Raw genomic sequence first — 9,872 nt, forward strand, 5'->3', positions numbered from 1 at the left:
AAACGCAATTTCTCACGCATTGTAAATTCTTCGAAATAACATTACGGATCCTAATGAAACTTAGTACATTGTTTCTTATTAGATGTTAGATGCACGATAAAAATTATTTTCAAAGTAGTTTGCCCTGTATCTGTACTACAAAGGGGTAGTACGTTATTTGTTGACGTTACGTTCTGATCTCTGATCATCCAGTCCTGCTCAGTGCTTACTGCTTATTGCCATATTGCTTAGCGTTCTGCCTTCCGTAGCGAAGCACGGGTACTTTCAGCTAGTAATTTTATATAATAAAGAGCCATGGTGCATTGTTGCTGTGAAAAATTACATTTTAAATATTTAAATAATACTTTTCCTGTTTAGGAAAGTAACATGGACACCAAACCAGACACAACCAGACACAGGTAAATTCAACCCCACCTCATTTCCCTACTTTATAAAGACAGAGACAATAAATTGCTCTAAGCATTAAACGATACCAATTAGCATTAAAACAAGAGGATGAGTTACAAATGGTAAGCTTTCCCTTTGCCTAAGCCATGAACACAGTAGCACAGCTATTTAAATTTTTATTTAAACAAAAATCATTTGAATCTTTTTGAGTTTTAAATCAATGTCAAAATTCAGAACTCATTTGTGAACTTCTTTCTTCTCATTGCTGTGTTTTAGGAAGATGAAGAAGCCTTCATGATGATATTAATATTTTTTATTTGTTTATTTAATTAATCTATTAGTTTTTAATTAATTAATTAATTAATTTTAAATATAAATAAATATATATATGTATATAAACAAATGTATAATTTATTATACAGTGGAACCTCAGGTCGCCCCGGAACGCCCCGGCATACGTATAATTCAGGTTACGAATCGCAGTTCGTCAAAATTTTTGACCCTGGTTACGAACAAAATTTCGGGATACGTATGTTGCGCGGCAAAAAATCGCAGGCAAGTTGGTTCTTTTCATACCACCACCCACGCTCTCCCACGCAGCTCGTCGCATCAGTTAGCGTCCTGTGTACCTAGTGAGAGCATTGTCTCAGCGTTCGTGTCAACACTGTGTCTTTATTTCGTTAATATTCGTTAGTGAACAGTATCGTATACACTGTATTGTGCTTATTATATCATTGTGCATCTTGTGTATACGCTGTAACAGTAATAATATACACTGTAGAGTATTATTTAGTGTGGAATTACTGAACTTTAAATACTGTACGTATTCCTATCACCATGCCTCCAACGAAGAAGCCATCACTGTGGAAATGAAAAAGGAGATAATCAAGAAACACCGCGATGGCATGCATATTGTTGATATAGCAAGGCATTATAACAGGTCAGCAACCACTATCTGCACCATACTAAAAAATAAGGATAAACTAGTTGATCTAGATACTGCAAAAGGTGTTACGACGGATGTTTCGTTGAAGCAACGGCCACGCGGTCTCGACGAAGTGGAAAAGTTGCTTCTCATTTGGATAACCGAGAAGCAGCTAGCAGGTGATAGTGTAAGTGAAGCAATAATCTGTGAAAAGGCCAGGATGTTGTACGGGAACCTAGTGAAAGATTTACCAGGTTCTTCAAGTGATGCTACAGAGTTTAAGGCAAGTCGAGGATGGTTCGAGAAGTTCAAGAGAAGAACTGGTATCCATAGCGTTATACAGCATGGCGAAGCAGCGAGCTCTGACGTAAGGGCAGCAGAGAAGTTTGTGATCGAGTTCAAGAAGCTTATGGACTTATGAAGCAGTATCTTCCACAACAGGTCTTTAACTGTGATGAGAAAAAATGCCAAGGAGGACTTTCATCACCCAAAATGAGACAAAGCTGCCTGGACACAAGCCAATGAAAGATCAGCTGACCCTCATGTTTTGCGCTAATGCGAGTGGAGACTTAAAAATTAAGCCTCCTCTTGTTTACACAGCCGAGAATCCACGAGCATTCAAGAGGTGTAAGGTGCAAAAGGACAGGCTGCCTGTTATGTGGAGGTCAAACAGTAGGGCATGGGTAAACGAAGAACTGTGTACTGAGTGGATAAACTCTACCTGTGGTCCTCAAATAAAAAAATATCTTCTAGACAATAATCTGCCACTGAGAGCTGTGCTAGTTATGGATAATGCTCCTGCTCATACCAAGAGACTTCAGGATAACATCTTGGAAGAGTATCAATTTATTAAAATAATCTACTTTCCTCCTAACACCACGCCTATACACACCACGCCTATACGACCATGGATCAGCAGGTTATCTCTAATTTTAAGAAGCTGTACACAAAGGGGCTCTTTGAACTTTGCTTTAATGTCACAGAGGGGACACAACTTACCCTGCAGAAGTTTTGGTCTCACCACTTCGATATTGTGGGGTGTCTTAAACTCATTGATAATGCATGGGGGGGTGTCTGGAAGAGAACACTGAACTCCGCATGGAGAAAATTATGGCCGGAGTGTGTTATTGAACGCGACTTCGAGGGATTCGTGAACGAAGAGGAGCCTGTTGAAGAAATCGTGTCCCTAGGAGAATCTCTTGGCCTTGAAGTGGACGAAAATGACGTGGGAGAACTTGTTGCAGAACATAGTGAAGACCTCAATATCGACGAACTGAAGGAACTGCATCGACAGCAACACCAACAGCTGGAAGAGGCATTAGGGGAAGGAGATGAAATTGACAACGGCAATCTGGTTAAGATTGCAGTCATTTGTAGAGGAAAATCACCCTGATACGGCACTAGCAATGAGGGCTTTAAACTCTTTTAATGGTGCTATGTCTCACTTCAGTGATATTTTAAAAAGTCGCCATAAGCAACTTTCAATTGAAAAATGATTTATAAAAGTTGAAAAAATGCCATCGTAGTGAAACAAAGCAAAGTGAATCTAAAAAGAGAAGTGATGACAATGATTCAGGTGACAAATCTAAAAAAAGAAAATTAGGTGATGACAATGATTCAGGTGACAGTCTGCCCGATATCATAATGGAAGGAGATTCTCCTTCCAAACAATAACTCTCCCTCCTCCCCCTTCTACGAACGTCGTCTCCATCATGCCAGCAGCGAGTCTTCTCAAAGTTAAAGTACCCAGTAAAGATAATGTTTTCCTCTCTTATGTGTTTTTGTATGTTTTTATATGGTATGATTTCAATATTACATGTTAAAAGTAAATAATATTAGTGAATATTGGCTTTATTTTTATTTTCAAAGTAATATTTTTGGTTGTCCAGAATGACTTACCGAAGTTTCCTTTAATTCTTATTGGGAAATTCGTATCGGGATACGAACTTTTTAGGTTACGAGTAAAGTTCCGGAACGAATTAAATTCGTAACCCGAGGTTCCACTGTATTACTGTTAAACAAACATGATTTTTTTTGTCAATTTAATTCCAAATTTCCATCCATCCATCCATCCATCTTCTCCCGCTTATCCGATGCCGGGTCGCGGGGGCAGCAGTCTAAGCAAAGATGCCCAGACTTCCCTCTCCCTAGACACTTCTTCCAGCTCTTCCGGGGGGACACCAAGGCGTTCCCAGGCCACCTGGGAGACATAGTCTCTTGAGCGTGTCCTAGGTCTTCCCCGGGGTCTCCTCCCAGTGGGACGCGCCCGGAACACCTTCCCAGGAAGGCGTCCAGGAGGCATCCGGAACAGATGCCCGAGCCACCTCAGCTGACCCCTCTCGATGTGGAGGAGCAGCGGATCTACTCTGAGCTCCTCCCGAGTGACTGAGCTTCTCACCCTATCTCTAAGGGATCGCCCAGCCACCCTGTGGAGAAAGCACATTTCGGCCGCCTGTATCCGGGATCTTGTCCTTTGGGTCATGACCCAGAGCTCATGACCATAGGTGAGAGTAGGAACGTAGATTGACCGGTAAATCGAGAGTTTCGCCTTGTGGCTCAGCTCCTTCTTCACCACGACAGACCGGTACATCGACCGCATTACTGCAGAAGCTGCACCGATCCGTCTGTCAATCTCCCGTTCCACCCTTCCCTCACTCGTGAACAAAACCCCAAGATACTTAAACTCCTCCACTTGCGGCAGGAACTCCCCACCAACCTGAAGTGGGCAAGCCACCCTTTTCCGACTGAGGACCATGGCCTCGGATTTGGAGGTGCTGATTCTCATCCCAGCCGCTTCACACTCGGCTGCAAACCGTCCCAGTGCATGCTGAAGGCCCTGGTCTGATGAAGCCAACACGACAACATCATCTGCAAAGAGCAAAGACGAAATCGTGTCGTCACCAAACCGGACACCCTCCGACCCCTGGCTGCGCCTAGAAATTCTGTCCATAAAAATTATGAACAGAACCGGTGACAAAGGGCAGCCCTGCCGGAGTCCAACATGCACCGGGAACAAGTCTGACTTACTGCCGGCAATGCGAACCAAGCTCCTGCTTCGGTCATACAGGGACCGGACAGCCCTTAGTAAAGGGCCCCCGATCCCATACTCCCGGAGCACCCTCCACAGGCCGCCGCGAGGGACACAGTCGAATGCCTTTTCCAAATCCACAAAGCACATGTGGACTGGTTGGGCAAACTCCCATGAACCCTCCAGCACCCTGTAGAGGGTATAGAGCTGGTCCAGTGTTCCACGGCCTGGACGAAAACCACATTGTTCCTCCTGAATCCGAGGTTCTACTATCGGCCGTATTCTCCTCTCCAGTACCCTGGCATAGACTTTCCCAGGTAGGCTGAGAAGTGTGATCCCCCTATAGTTGGAACTCACCCTCCGGTCCCCCTTCTTAAAAAGAGGGACCACCACCCCGGTCTGCCATTCCAGAGGCACTGTCCCCGACCGCCACGCGATGCTGCAGAGGCGTGTCAGCCAAGACAGCCCCACAACATCCAGAGACTTGAGGTACTCAGGGCGGATCTCATCCACCCCCGGTGCCTTGCCACCGAGGAGTTTTTTTACTACCTCGGTGACTTCAGCTTGGGTGATGGACGAGTCCGCCTCTGAGCCCTCAGCCTCTGCTTCCTCAATGGAAGACGTGACGGCGGGATTGAGGAGATCCTCGAAGTATTCCTTCCACCGTCCAACGGCATCCTCAGTTGAGGTCAACAGCTCCCCACCTCTACTGTAAACAGCATTGGTGGGGCACTGCTTTCCCCTCCTGAGGCGCCGGACGGTTTGCCAGAATCTCTTCGAGGCCAGCCGATAGTCCTTCTCCATGGCCTCACCGAACTCCTCCCAGGCCCGAGTTTTTGCCTCGATAACCACCCGGGCTGCAGTTCGCTTGGCCTGCCGGTACCCGTCAGCTGCCTCAGGAGTCCCACAAGCCAACCAGGCCCGGTAGGACTCCTTCTTCAGCTTGACGGCATCCCTTACTTCCGGTTTCCACCACCGGGTTCGGGGATTGCCGCCTCGACAGGCACCGGAGACCTTACTGCCACAGCTCCGAGCGGCCGCTTCGACAATGGAGGTGGAGAACATGGTCCACTCGGACTCAATATCTCCGGCCTCCCTCGGGATCTGGTCAAAGCTCCACCGGAGGTGGGAGTTGATCTCTCTGACAGGAGGCTCGGCCAAACGTTCCCAGCAGACCCTCACAGTACGCTTGGGTCTGCCGAGTCTGTCCAGCTTCCTCCCCCGCCATCGAATCCAACTCACCACCAGGTGGTGATCAGTTGACAGCTCCGCCCCTCTCTTTACCCGAGTGTCCAAGACATACGGCCGCAGGTCAGATGAAACGACCACAAAGTCGATCATCGACCTACGGCCTAGGGTGTCCTGGGGCCACGTGTACTGATGGACACCCTTATGCTTGAACATGCTGTCCAGCACCCCTCCCAGAGACCCCAAGAAGGCCGGGTACTCTATACTGCCGTTTGGCCCTAGGCACACACGACAGTGAGAGACCTATCCCCGACCCGTAGTCGCAGGAAAACGACCCTCTCGTTCACCGGGGTAAACTCCAACACATGGCGGCTGAGCTGGGGGGCTATAAGCAAAACCACACCAGCCCGACGCCTTTCACCATGTGCAGCTCCAGAGTTGTAAAGAGTCCATCCTCTCTCGAGGAGTGTGGTTCCAGAGCCCAGGCCGTGCGTAGAGGTGATCCCGACTATCTCTAGTCGGAACCTCTCAACCTCACGCACAATCTCAGGCTCCTTCCCCGCCAGCGAGGTGACATTCCACGTCCCTAGAGCTAGCTTCCGTGTCCAGGGATCGGGTTGTCGAGGCCTCCGCCTTCGACTGCTGCCCGATCCTCTTAGCACCGGCCCCTTACGGTCCCTCCTGCAGGTGGTGAGCCCACTGGAAGGCGGCCCCACGTCGCTCCTTCGGGCTGAGCCCGGCCGGACCCTGTGGGGGAAGGCCCGGCCACCAGGCGCTCGCATACGAGCCCCAACCCCGGGCCTGACTCCAGGGTGGGGCCCCGGCTGCGCCATACCGGGCGACGTCACGGTCCCTGATGTAGTATCTCTCATAAGGGGTTTTGACCTCTCCTTGAACTGCCACCTTAACGTGGTGGAGGGGTTTGAGTACCCGAATGACCCTAGGAGCTATGTTGTCCGGGGCTATATGCCCCTGGTAGGGTCTCCCAAGGCAAACAGGTCCTGGGCGACGGGTCAGACTAAGAGCGGTTCAAAACCCCTTAATTCCATATTAAAGTGTTAAATACATAAAAAGAAAATTAACTCTATATTGAAACATTAGTACTGTATGTTATGCCAACATTGGGATGTTTTGCCAGATCAATTAAGTCTCACACTATTACTTTACAAAGCTTCAGTATGCTTAAATCTTAAAGACTGTACAATAACAAAGGCATACACAAAATCATATTAAAACAGCTTCAAGTTCTATAGCATAGTGTCATTGCCTTTCCACAACTATAAGAAAAATAAAGTAAAAAAATATATAAATATAATTACTCCTGAAGTTTGTAAACAATGAATACATTTACTATAAAACCTCACTAAACCAAAATAACATGTGCTCTATATCCAAACATTCTATCCATGTAATGTGTACAAACGCAGTGCAAATTGAGTTCATTGAATGTGTGTCCAAAACTTATGAACGTGCAAGCTCACTCACGCATTGAATTCACCAACAGTGCAACGAAACAGCAACAACGGTCAATACAGTAAGGGCTCTTAATTTAGAGATTAAATCTGAAAATATCACAGATGCTGCACTTGGATGTTGCAGTGTAATCCTAAAGCACACTTACACTATTCAAGGCTTCACTCCACATATACAGAATCAAAGATGTATGTGAGGTAGCATACAAAATGTAGTGCAAAAGAGTTCTCAAAGTGATTCTCCAAAGGCTTTTTATTCTATCCAGACACTGAATTTACAACCATTGCAATGAAACGGCAACAACTGAAAAAGAGAGTTCTTCTTTCAGCTGCTTCCGTTAGGGGTCGCCACCATCATCCGTCTCCACACTACTCTGTCCTTAACATTTGCCTCTTTCAAACCAACTACCTGCATGTCTTCCCTCACCACATCCATAAACCTTCTCCTTGGTCTTCCCCTTTTCCTCCTTCCTGGTGACTCCATCCTCAGCATTCTCCTACATATATACCCCATGTAGCTTCCTCGGCACATGTCCTAACCACCTCAATCGAGCCTCTGTCACACTGTCTCCAAAAAGTCCTACATGTGCTCAGTGAAAGAGTCTGTTTTTGAGAGTTTGTGCTTTGTTGGACAGTGCCGGTCCTAAAGGTCCATGACAACTTTCTGCAGTACTTTAAATGTAAACTTCAGCTCAGATGGGTAGTTTAAGTTCAAATCATTCATTAAACCAAACAAAATGACAGTAGTTCATGCAACATTATCCAAGTCTTGTAATACCATATATTAATATATTCTAATATTTTATATATATAAAACTATTATCTACATATAATAGCATATAACATATATCTAACTATTTTTAGGTAACAGCTCCACACCACCCAACCTTTTTTTTCTCTCTCTCTCTCTCTCTCTCTCTCTCTCTCTCTCTCTCTCTCGTTCCTCATTCATCAGCTGCTTAAAATACTCCCTCCATCTACGCAACACACTCTCATCACTAGTCAACACATTTCCATCTCCATCCTTTATTGCTCTAACTTGCAGCACATCCTTCCCAGCTCAGTCCCTCTGCCTGGCCAATTGCTACAAATACTTTTCTTCTACCTTAGTGTGCAGCTTTACATACAGCTTCTCATATGCCTTTTTCTTGGCTTTTCCCACATCCCTCTTTACCTGCTGCATCTCCTTGAACTCCTGCCTACTTTTCTCATCTTTCTGCAGATCCCAATTCTGTTTCGCCAACCTCTTTCTCCTTTTCTCTCCTGCATTTCCTCATTTCACCACCACGTCTCTGTCTTCCTTTCTCTTTCCAGATGTCACACCAAGTACCTTTCTAGTTTTATCACCTCTGCTACACCTTCTACTATTCCATCTAACTCACTCCAGATTTTTTCCTTCTCCTCCATCTGACAACCCACTTGTGGAGCATAGGCACTGATAACATTTATCATCAATCCTTCAACATCCAGCATCACGTTCATAACCCTATCAGAAACTCTCTTCACCTCCACTAAACTCTTACTGTACTCTTCCTTCAGAATCATCCCTAGACCATTTATCTTTACATCCACACCATGAAAGAACAGTTTAAACCCAGCTCCAATGTTCCTAACGTTACTTCCTTTCCGTTTGGTAACCCGGGTCTCGAACAATCTGGTATGGAATTCTTATTCGTGATCCACATATTTGATTTGGCACATGTTTTACGCTGCCTAATGACTGGGTTTTTCCTATTGATCTATTTACAATTACATTTGCAGCATTTAGCAGACGCCCGTTTCCAGAGTGACGTACAAAAGTGCTTTGAGTCTATTCGGGCTGTCTTTCCCACTATTAAGTAACCATCTACTTGTTTAATCTGTATATCTGTGTTTAAAAAAACAAAGGAGAATAATTATTTTATTATTGTTTTGATTTCTAATGAAAATAAAGTCACTGTCAGAAGTGGGATTTGAACCCACGCCTCCATGTGGAGACCAGAAAACTCAGTTTCCTGGAAGGTATAGAACCTTGAGTCTGGCACCTTAGACCGCTCGGCCATCCTGACATACAAGCATGTGTTTCTTATCCCCTCAGTGGCTGATAAAACTATTTTTACAAATTTCTGTCTACTTGTTTGTCTTCTCTATCCTTATATTTGTGTGTTTCTTATCCATCTATGTCAGTCTTATCAGATTTTAGATCTGAATGCCTATATGCCTGCGTGACACGTGGTAACGGCTACTTTTTACTTAAGTACTAAATGTCAGAGCCCAAACTTCTTTACTTTAACTTGAGTAAAAAAGTGTAGTCAGTACTTTAACCTTTACAAACGTTTTTTAAAACATAAGTACCTGTACTTCTATTCAAGTGAAGGATGTGTGTACTTTTGCCACCTCTAAAGATTGGCTAGTGCTTTAAGCAAACCCTGCATTGACTGGTCAGTTCACATACACAATGTTCTCATGGTGGACGTTTTTTTGTGTGTGTATTCTAGCAACTGTATTAAACAAAACATTGGCTGAAAATCACATGGCGATAAATTCACTCATTTTGTTCACAGCTTGTGGAGAGGTAAAGTTCTCGCTCTTCTTTACTCTCTATACTGTACATAAAAAGCCAATTTTTAGTTAAACATGAACATCAGTCTGCCCAAAACTATAAGAAATGTGAAAGGTGAGTTTTATTTTCCCTTTTCTTTCTTTTTTCTTTTCTTTTTCTAATTTGTTTCTTCTTTTTTCCCCTTTTCTCCTTTTTTTTCCTTCTTCCCAACCCTTAACAGACTACTGTTCCCCAGCTTTTGGTGCAATCAGTCAGGGCTTTCGGCTGGTTGGTTCGAGCCCACCCAGGGACGTGGTTGGTTGGATGGATGAATGGATATTTATGCATACA

Source organism: Silurus aristotelis (genome assembly GCF_946808225.1).
Source record: "Silurus aristotelis genome assembly, chromosome: 3".
Taxonomy (NCBI): domain Eukaryota; kingdom Metazoa; phylum Chordata; class Actinopteri; order Siluriformes; family Siluridae; genus Silurus; species Silurus aristotelis.